Source organism: Suncus etruscus, chromosome 15, assembly GCF_024139225.1.
Source record: "Suncus etruscus isolate mSunEtr1 chromosome 15, mSunEtr1.pri.cur, whole genome shotgun sequence".
NCBI lineage: Eukaryota > Metazoa > Chordata > Mammalia > Eulipotyphla > Soricidae > Suncus > Suncus etruscus.
In genome coordinates this window covers 46,125,058-46,135,952 of record NC_064862.1, presented here as the reverse complement: position 1 = coordinate 46,135,952, position 10,895 = coordinate 46,125,058, and the positions used below count along the sequence as shown (strand labels likewise).

General features: G+C 38.6%; 1 non-coding gene across 1 annotated transcript; it reads right to left on the bottom strand.

Moving 5' to 3' along the window:
- Positions 1–1,222: 1,222 nt before the first annotated feature.
- LOC126031942 (small nucleolar RNA SNORA51) lies at positions 1,223–1,355 on the bottom strand. Its single transcript, XR_007503748.1, has one exon. It is a non-coding gene; the product is annotated as a small nucleolar RNA SNORA51 (small nucleolar RNA).
- Positions 1,356–10,895: the final 9,540 nt, after the last annotated feature.

The window sequence follows — 10,895 nt, the reverse complement described above, 5'->3', positions numbered from 1 at the left end:
TTCTGACTCAGTAATTCTGGGTTTAATCCTCTGCATCTAATGATTCTCATGGTTTATTTTTTTGTCACACCAGCAGGACTTACTCCTGGTTCTGCACTCAGGAATCACTCCTAAATGTGCTTCAGGGACCCTATGGGATAGTGGGGGATAGAACCTAGGTTGGCTTTGTGCAAGGTAAAAGTCCTACCAAACAATCATAAGAGATTTTCTTCATTTCAAGTGCCCATTGCTTTCTGGCTTTAGTCATTCATGATCTCATGCCCTATAGTCTGGGACATGACCTCTAAGAAGCCCTTTTAATCTCACTGGATGTTAGTTTAGGAGAGATTGTACTCTTCCATAAATGATAGTGGCCGAAGGGACAAAACTAGTATAACCAAGTTTTCACCTGGCTATAAAATATTATAGATTAAAAATTCGTGAACACAGCTGAAGGGAAGGAGAGGGAGGTTGATAATGTCTTGTGACCTGACTTTTTCCTTTCCTACTCAGGAGCCTCCCAATAGCTCAGAGAGGAAATACCACAAGTAGGGCCTGCAGATGCTCTTCTGAACATTGGATCTTGAGCAATAATTTTGGATGATTTGTTGATGTCTCATTTAAACCCTGTGCAACAAAGTCATGCATGCACACACATGAACACATGTGCTTTCGTATACACACATGCAATTTAAGTGATCAGTTGATTCCTTGGTTTTATAAAATATTGCTGACTACAGAAAATGAGCAGAAATGCAGTATGTGAATAATTTTTTCAGTAGCAATATATATTTTTCTAGCTTTTTCTCATGAGCCAAGAAAATAGACAAATCACTGGTCTGGCTTAACCATAGTCTACTTGCTATTCACATTTTATACTCTGTTAATGTGCTGGAATCCAAACGACATAGTTTTTTCCATTGGAGTGACTTCAACAACCCAAGTTGATAAACCTTCCTTTACTTTGGAAGTTTCTTTCCATGGCAAAATTGCTTTCCAGCAGCTAGAGACAATGCCAAAGAAGTTTCTTGAGTGTTCATTCCTCTGCGCTATATCCTTGAAGCCGGAGTTATGGGCCTCAGACTTCAGTCAGCTTCCACACAGGCTGTAGGCTTGGTTGCCCTGCAGAGGCTTTGACCCACAAGATTCCTTCAGAGATAGCAACATTGGCTGCAGTACCCTCCACCTTGTGTTCCTGCAAAGACCCAATGACATCAGTAAATGACATCAGTGTGGTCTTTTTTTTTGTCCCCCAATTCACAATACAGACCAGGCAAAGAGGCTGGGTTGAGATGTAAAAGGGGTGCATTTACTGTACCTCCTCTTTCTATACAGTCAGTGTAAAGAACACAGCCTGTGGTAAGAATTGGGAGGCCTTATCTTTTCTTTTCTTTTCTTTTCGATTTTTTAATATATATTATATACATATATATAAATATATATATATAAAATCCTTCACCAGTGCAACATTCCCATGACCAATATCCCAAGTGTCCTTCCTCCCCACCCCACACTGGCCTGTACTCTAGACAGGCTTTCTACTTCCCTCATTCAGTCACATTTTGTTATGATAGTTCTCAGTGTAATTATTTCTGTGACTGCACTAAACGATCCCTGTGGTGAGCTTCATGTCAGGAGCTGGACCCTCCAGTCCTCTTCTATTTTGTCTCTGAGAATCATTACACAATTTTTTTCATTTTCCTCAAAACCCATAGATGAGGGAGACCATTCTGTGTTTATCTCTCTCCCTCTTACTTATCTCACTCAGCATAATAGATTCCATATACATCCATGTATAGGAAAATTTCATGACTTCATCTCTTCTGATGGCTGCATAATATTCCATTGTGTATATGTACCATAGTTATTTTGAGGGGCATCTAGGCTGTTTCCAGAGTCTGGCTATTGTAAACGACGCTGCAATAAATATAGGTGTGAGAAAGGAATTTTTGTATTGTATTTTTGTGTTCCTAGGATATATCCCTAGGAATGGTATAGCTGGATCGTATTGGAGCTCAACTTCCAGCTTTTTGAGAAATCTCCATATCACTTTCCACAAAGGTTGGACCAGACGACATTCCCACCAGCAGTGAATAAGAGTTCCTTTCTCTCCACATCCCCACCAGCACTGCTTGTTTTCATTCTTTCTAATGTGTGCCAATCTCTGTGGCATGAGATGGTATCTCATAGTTGTTTTGATTTGCATCTCCCTGATGAGTAGTGATATGGAGCATATTTTTATGTACCTTTTAGCCATGTGTATTTCTTTTTTGTCAAAGTGTCTGTTCATTTCTTCAAAAAACTTTTAGAAACAATAGATGCATATAGCAACATAGCAGGCTATAAAATTAACACACAGAAATCAATGGCCTTTTTATATACCAATAATGATAGGAAAGATATGGTTATTAAGAAAACAACCCCATTCACATTAGTCTCACATAAACTTAAATACATTGGAGTCTACTTGACTAAAGATGTGAAGGGGTGTTCTTTACATGACTGAAACACAATCACAATCATATTTGTAATCAAGATGTTTAAATAAAGAAAAAAAAGATATGAAGGACCTATACAAAGAAAACTATAAAACCCTGCTACAAGAAATAAGAGAAGACACATGAAAATGGAAATCCATACCCTGCTCTTGGATTGGCAGACTTAATATCATTAAAATGACAATACTCTCCAAAGCTTTGTACAGATTTAATGCGATCCCTCTAAAGATACCCATGACATTTTTTAAAGAAGTGGATCAAACACATCTGAAATTCATTTGGAACAATAAACACCAACGAATAGCTAAAGCAATATTAGGAAAAGGAATATGGAAGGTATTACTTACCCCAACTTTAAACTGTATTACAAAGCAATAATTATCAAAACAGCATGGTATTGGAATAAAGACAGACCCTCAGATCAGTGGAACAGGCTTGAGTACTCAGAGAATGTTCTCCAGATATGCTGTCACCCAATTTTTGATAAAGGTGCAATAAATCCTAAATGGAACAGGGAAGACCTTTTCAATAAGTAGTGGTGGCAAAACTGGCTAGCCCAGTGGTTGGCAACCTGTGGCTCGCGAGCCACATGTGGCTCTTTACACTTTTTTTGGCTTTATATTTTTAAATTTTTTCTTTATTCAAACATCTTGATTACATATATGATTGTGATTAGGTTTCAGTCATGTAAAAAACATCCCCTTCATCAGTGCAACATTCTCACCACCAATGTCCCAAATCTCCCTCCATCCTACCACACCCCCACCTGTACTCCAGACAGGCTTTCCAGTTCCCTCACTCATTCATATGATTATGGTAGTTCTCTGTGTAGTTATTTATATAACTGCACTCACCACTCTCTGTGGTGAGCTTCATGAAGTGAGCTGGAAGTTCCAGCCCTCCTCTCATTTGTCTCTGAGGATTGTTGCAAAAAAAAAAAAAAAGGCTTTTATTTTTCTTAAAACCCATAGATGAGTGAGACTATTCTGCGTCTCTCTCTCTCTCTCTCTCTCTCTCTCTCTCTCTCTCTCTCTCTCTCTCTCTCCCTCTTATTTCACTCAGCATGATAGATTCCATGTACATCCATGTATAGGAAAATTTCATGACTTTATCTCTCCCGACGGCTGCATAATATTCCATTGTGAACATGTACCACCGTTTCTTTAGCCATTCGTCTGTTGAAGGGCATCTTGGTTGTTTCCAAATCCTGGCTATTGTGAATAGTGCTGCAATAAATATAGGTGCGAGGAAGGGGTTTTTGTATTGCATTCTTGTGTTCTTAGGGTATATTCCTAGGAGTGGAATAGCTGGGTCGAATGGGAGCTCAATTTCCAGATTTTGGAGGAATCTCCATATCGCTTTCCATAGAGGTTGGAGTAGATGGCATTCCCACCAGCAGTTGGATAAGAGTTCCTTTCTCTCCACATCCCCGCCAGCACTAATTGTTCTCATTCTTTGTGATGTGCACCAATCTCTGGGGTGTGAGGTGGTATCTCATTGTTGTTTTGATTTGCATCTCCCTGATGATTAGTGATGTGGAGCATTTTTTCATGTGCCTTTTGGCCATTTGTATTTCTTTTTTTTTTTTAATTATCAAAGTGTCTGTTCATTTCTTCTCCCCATTTTTTGATGGGATTAGATGTTTTTTTTCTTGTAAAGTTCTGTCAGTGCCCTGTATATTTTGGATATTAGCCCCTTATCTGATGGGTGTTGGGTGAATAGTTTCCCCCACTCGATGGGTGACTCTTGTATCCTGGGCACTATTTCTTTTGAGGTGCAGAAGCTTCTCAGTTTAATGTATTCCCATCTGTTGATCTCTGCTTCCACTTGTTTGGAAAGTGCAGTTTCCTCCTTGAAGATGGCTTTAGTCTAAATGTCATGGAGTGTTTTACCGACGTGTTGTTCTATATACCTTATGGTATCAGGTCTGATAAAAAGGTCTTTAATCCATTTAGATTTTACCTTTGTACATGACGTTAACTGGGGGTCTATGTCTGTTTTATTGCAAGTGGCTAACTAGTTCTGCCAGCACCACTTGTTGAAGAGGTTTTACCTGCTCCACTTAGGATTTCTTGCTCCATTGTCAAAAATTAGGTAATTGTATGTCTGGGGGACAATGTCTGAGAACTCAAGCCTATTCCACTGATCTGAGGGTCTGTCTTTATTCCAATGCCATGCTGTTTTGATAACTATTGCTTTGTAGTACAGTTTAAAGTTGGGGAAAGTAATGCCTCCCATTTTCCTTTTTCCTAGGAGTGCTTTAGCTATTTGAGGGTGTTTATTGTTCCAGATAAACTTCATAAGTGTTTGATCCACTTCTTTGAGGAATGTTATGGGTATTTTTAAGGGGATCACGTTAAATCTGTATAATGCTTTGGGGAGTATTGCCATTTTAATGATGTTAATCCTGCCAATCCATGAGCAGGGTATGTGTTTCCATTTTCATGTGTCCTCTCTTATTTCTTGGAGTAAGGCTTTATAGTTTTCTTTGTATAGGTCCTTCACGTGTTTGGTCAAGTTGATTCCAAGATATTTGAGTTTGTGTGGAACTATTGTGAATAGGATCGCCTTCTTGATTTCCTTCTCTTCCTTATCATTATGGTGTATAAAAAGGCCATTGATTTCTGTGTGTTAATTTTGTAGCCTGCCACCTTGCTATATGAGTCTATTGTTTCTAGAAGCTTTTTGGTAGAGTCTTTAGGGTTTTCTAAGTAGGGTATCATGTCATCTGCAAACAATGAGAGCTTGACTTCTTCTTTTCCTATCCTGATTTCCTTGATATCTTTTTCTTGCCTGATCGCTATAGCAAGAACTTCCAGTACTATGTTGAAGAGGAGTGGTGAGAGTGGACAGCCTTGTCTGTACCAGAATTTAGAGAAAAGGATTTTAGTTTTTCTCCATTGAGGATAATATTTGCCATTGGCTTGTGGTAGATGGCTTCAACTAGATTAAGATAGGTTCCTTTCATTCCCATCTTGCTGAGAGTTTTGATCAAGAATGGGTGTTGGACCTTATCAAATGCTTTTTCTGCATCTATTGATATGATCATGTGATTTTTATTTTTCTTGTTGTTGATGTTGTGTATGATGTTGATAGATTTATGGATGTTAAGCCATCCTTGCATTCCTGGGATGAAACCTACTTGGTCGTTGTGTATGATCGTCTTGATGATGCATTTGATCCTATTTGCCAGGATTTTGTTGAAAATCTTTGCATCAGCATTCATCAGGGATATTGGTCTGTAATTTTCTTTTTTGGCAGCATCTCTGTCTGGTTTTGGTATCTAGGTAATGTTGGCTTTAAAGCTGTTTTTAAATTTTATGGAAGAGCCTGGTTAGGATTTGTAGTATCTCCTCTTGAAAGATTTGAAAAAATTTATTAGGAAATCCATCTGGGACTGGGCTTTTCTTTTTTGGGCAGATGTTTGATTACAGTTTCAATTTCCTCAGTAGTGATGGGGGTGTTTAGATATGCTACCTCCTCCTTACTTAATGTGGAAGGTTATAAGTGTCCAAGAATTTTTCCATTTCTTCTAGGTTCTCATGTTTAGTAGCATAAAGTTTCTCAGAGTAGTCTCTGATTACCCTTTGGATCTCTGCAATATCTGTCGTGATCTCCCCCTTTTCTTTTCTAATATGGGTTATCAGATTTATTTCTCTCTTTCTCTGTGAGTTTTGCCAATGGTCTATCAATGTTTTTTACTTTTTTTCCAAAGAACCAACTTCTGCTTTTGTTGATCTTTTGATTGTTTTTTGGTTTTCTACTTCATTGATTTCTGCTTTCAGCTTTGTTATTTTCTTCTGTCTCCCTATTTTTGGTTTCTTTTGTTGGTCATTTTCTAATTTTTTGAGCTGTGTCATTAAGTTATTTAGGTATGCCACTTCTTCCTTCCTAATGTGTGCTTGTAGAGCTATACATTTTCCTCTCAGGACCGCTTTTGCTGTGTCCCATAGATTCTGGCTGTTTGTGTCTTCATTATCATTTGTTTCCAGGAAAGTTTTGATTTCCTCTTTGATTTTTATCTCGGACCCACTGGTTGTTCAGTTGCAGGTAGCCTAATTTCCAATTGTTAAATTTTTCTTCTGTGTGCCTTTGTAGTTCACATCTAATTTCAGAGCCTTGTGGTCAGCAAAGGTAGCCTGCAAGATTTCTATCCTCTTGATTTTATGGAGGTATGTTTTATGTGTCAGCATGTAGTCTATCCTGGAGAATGACCCATGTACATTGGAGAAGAATGTGTATCCAGGTCTTTTGGGATGGAGTGTCCTATATATATCTTCTAGTCCTCTTTCTTCCATTACTCTTTTCAGGGCTAGTATGTTTTTGTTGGGTTTCGGTCTGGTTGAACTATCAAGTGTTGATAGGGCTGTATTGATGTCTCCCACAATTATTGTGTTATTATTGATGTCTTCTTTCAGATTTGTCAGTAACTGTATTAGATAATTTTCTGGTCTCTCATTGGTGCATATATGTTTAATAGTCTGATTTCTTCCTGTTGCACATATCCCTTGATCAGTACATAGTGTCTATCTTTGCCCTTACCACTTTTTTGAGTATAAAGTTGGTGTCATCAGATATTAATATGGCCACCCAGCTTTTTTGAGGGTGTTGTTTGCTTGGATGATTTTCCTCTAGCCTTTGATTTTGAGTCTATGTTTGTTCTGACGATTCAGATGTGTTTCTTGTAGGCAGCAGAAGGTTGGATTCATCTTTTTGACCCATTTTGCCACTCTGTGTGTTTTAATTGATGAATTTAGTCCATTGACATTGAGGGAGATGATAGTCATAGGATTTAATGTCATCTTTGTAGATAAGTTTGCTGTGTTTGTTGGTCTCTCTTGTCTTATAGTAGACCTGTCAGTTTTTACTTTAAGGCTGGTTTTTCATCTGTGAAGTTTCTGAGCTGTTGTTTATAGATGAACCTATGTATTCTTCCTTCAAACCTGAACATGAGTTGGGCTGAGTGCAGTATTTTCGGTGAGGCATTCATTTCATTCAGCTTGTCACAATATCCCACCACTGTCTTCTGGCCTTGAGAGTTTCTTGTGACATGTCTGCGGTAAGTCTTAGGAATGCTCCTTTGAATGTAATTCCCCTTTTTGATCTTCCTGTTTTCAGCGTTCTATCTGTTAGATTTTTCATTGTAATGATGATGTGTCTTGGGGTCTTTTTCTTTGGGTCTATTTTAGCTGGTACTCTTCGGGCATGCAGGATTTGCTTGCATGTAGTCTTTAACTCTGGGAGTATCTCTTTGATGATGTCTTTGACAGTTGGTTCTTCCTGGAGATCTCCTACCTGGGTCTCTGGGACTCCAATGATTCTTATGATGTTTCTGTTGAGTTTATCAAAGACTTCTATTTTCATCTGTTCGCATTCCCTGAGTACTTTTTCCATTGCCTGTTCGTTTGTCATAAGGTTTTTTTTTTTTTTTTTTTTTACAATTTCTTCTGTTGTGTTGAGTTTTTATCCATCTCATCTTCCAGTACTCCAAATTCTCTCCTCAGCTGCTGTATGATACCCTGCTGGTGAGGCCATGCATTGAGGTTTTCAGTTGAACTACCGTGTTTTTCAGATCTGTTATTTCAGTTTGGAGTTTTCTTATTTCTGTCTTTGTGTTCTGTTCAGATCAATCTATAATTTCTTTGAATTCTTCAAATATCTTCTGTATTGCTATTTTAAGTTCCTTATCTGAGAGGTTAATCAGGTGGATGTAATTTATTAGGTCATTTGAGTTTTCATCTTCATTTTCTCTGCATGGTGTTTGCCTGCGAGTTTCTCCATTGTCACACTTGTAGTGTGGTTTTTCTGCGTGTTGTGGTGGGGTTCATTGGTCAGAAAGAGTGCGCGGCAGCGAAATGAATGCTTTTCTGCTGCCTCCACTTGACAGTTTTTTTGGGGGTGTGCTCCCTAGGCCTCTGAGGAGACCTTCAGCAATTTAGAAACACAAGCAGACAGGCACAGGCAGAAGAAATTTCCCTTGAAGTACTCAGAGTGAACAAAGGCACAGCAGGGTGGAGCCTCTGCAGGCCAGAAAGCTCAGCTTATTGCACGGCGACCCCCACAGCCAGAATGTACTCACTGGGCAGCTTCAAAATGCAGTTTTTGGGGGTGCGCTTCCTAGGCCTCTGAGCAGAAGGGATTCAGAAACACAGACAGACAGGCACAGTCAGGAGAAGTTCCCTTGAAGTCCTCAGAGTGGCTCTTTACACTTTTAATTTGGCTCTTCTGTGTGCTGGGCGGCAGCTCCAGGAGTCCTGACTCCTGGAGTCAGGCTCCTAGCCTCTGTCAGTGCGCGCCCTGTGTGGTTCTCAAAATAAATTTCAATCGTGGTTTTGGCAAGATTCGACTCAGTTGAAAAAAAAAAGGTTGCCAACCACTGGGCTAGCCACTTGTAAAAAGGCAAACTTAGACCTCATGTTTGTTAATGTCATGTACAAAGGTAAAATCCAAATGGATTAAAGACCTAGATATCAGACCCGAAACCATAAAGTATATAGAACAACATGTAGGTCAAACATTCCATGACATTGAGACCAAAGGTATCTTTAAAGAGGAAATAGTACTCTCCAAACAAGTGAAAGCAGAAATAAATAGGTGGGACTATATTAAGCTGAGAAGTACCGCAAAGGAAATAGTGCCCAGAATACAAGAGCCACCCACTGAGTGGGAGAAACTATTCACCCAATACCCATCAGATAAGGGGTTAATATCAAAAATATACAAGGCACTGACAGAACTTTACAAGAAAAAGACATCAGTGTGGTCTTAAAGCATCTCTGGTTCCTGACTTGGAAAGGTCATTTTTATGTCTATATCATATTGTACAAAACCATAACTCATGTTAAATGAAGGTCCTAAAATAGTACATGCATGCTCTAAAATTGGCCTATCTACTCCCCTAATTTAAGGTATTAAATTTTTAAAAGCTATACCAGTCACGATTGTGTGTGTGTGTGTGTGTGTGTGTGTGTGTGTGTGTGAGAAAGAAAGAAAGAAAGAAAGAGGGGAGAGAGACAGAGAAGAAAAATGTCTTCTACAGAGGCATGCAGCAGGGAGGCCTTAGGGCAGGAAAAAACTGGGGACAGAAAATTTACACTGGGGAAGAGTGTTGGAAATTGTACGACAATCTTGAACATTTTGTAAGTGTGTATCTCATGGTGATTTAATTAAAATTTATTTATACATAAATAAATATTTTAAATAAAAAGAAAGGCTGAGACCTGAAGAGTGAATAGTATAGACTAATAGAGTAAATAGAATGAATAATATAAACTACAGTATATCTCCAGCTGACTGAAGACTGAGAGCCAAGAACACTGGGGATAGAGAAGAATATTCTAGCACTTTAGCAGAATAGATTCAGCCTTCTATATTTTTGTTCCACATAATTCCTCAGAATATTGCATGATGCCCACCCACATTGGGAGGCCATCTGCTCTGCTCAACCCACCAATGAAACCGCTAATCTATTGCAGAGAAACCACCCGGAGTAATATTTAACCATTTGGGCATCTGTTAGCCCAGTCAAGGCTTTATAAAATTAATCATCACTCTAGCCAATAAGTAGCCCAATCTTAGATAACATAAAGCAGCCTTTGCCCTGGATGGCACCTTAGAATGATAAATCTTGAATGGAAATAGTGTTTTAAGATGATTTACAGCTCAGTAGAGGAGAGGATTTCACAGGCTCCTCATGGGTTCCTGCTCAGGCAGATCCCAGGTAAAAAACACCTTAGATGGTGCCCAGTTTCCCCCCTGCAGGCCCCAGGTCTGCCTTTAATTGTTTTTTATGTTTTTACAATATAGCCGTGACACTTTTATGATGTCTTGTTCTTGCTTTAGCGATGTTGGGTTTGGAAGATTGGATAATATACCTATACTTTATTTTTAGGTTTAGCACAGAATCAGGGCTCCTCATTTTAATACTTTATTATATTTCAAATTGTCTATTTTCTTTAAAGTATAATTTTTAAATGTCTTCATTTTGTTTTAATGTCCCAATATGTTTGAACTATAGTTTGAGTTTCTCTTACAGATTCCCTTCTGCCATGATAACTGTTAAAAATGACCCCATTGAACATGTGAAGTGTCATTTATGCAGCCCTACAGTCAAAATATGGTTCTCATTGATTGGAAAATGAAACATGTCCTTTAATTTCAGCACACATGTGGAGCAGAAAATGTTTTTTTTCACTTTAAACCTTGAACTGGCTTTCTTGGAATTCTCTTTTGAATAAAGCTCAACTCCAATTATGTAAGGATTTTCTTCCCTCCTCCGCCAGTGGGGTCTTTTTTAAACTTAATTGGAGTTGCAACTCTAAATGAACTAGCTTAGCTTCAAAGACTTTGGAAAATAAATATGTAGTGAAGCCCAATGGCAACTTGAAATGAATTTGATTATGTGACAAACCAGAAACA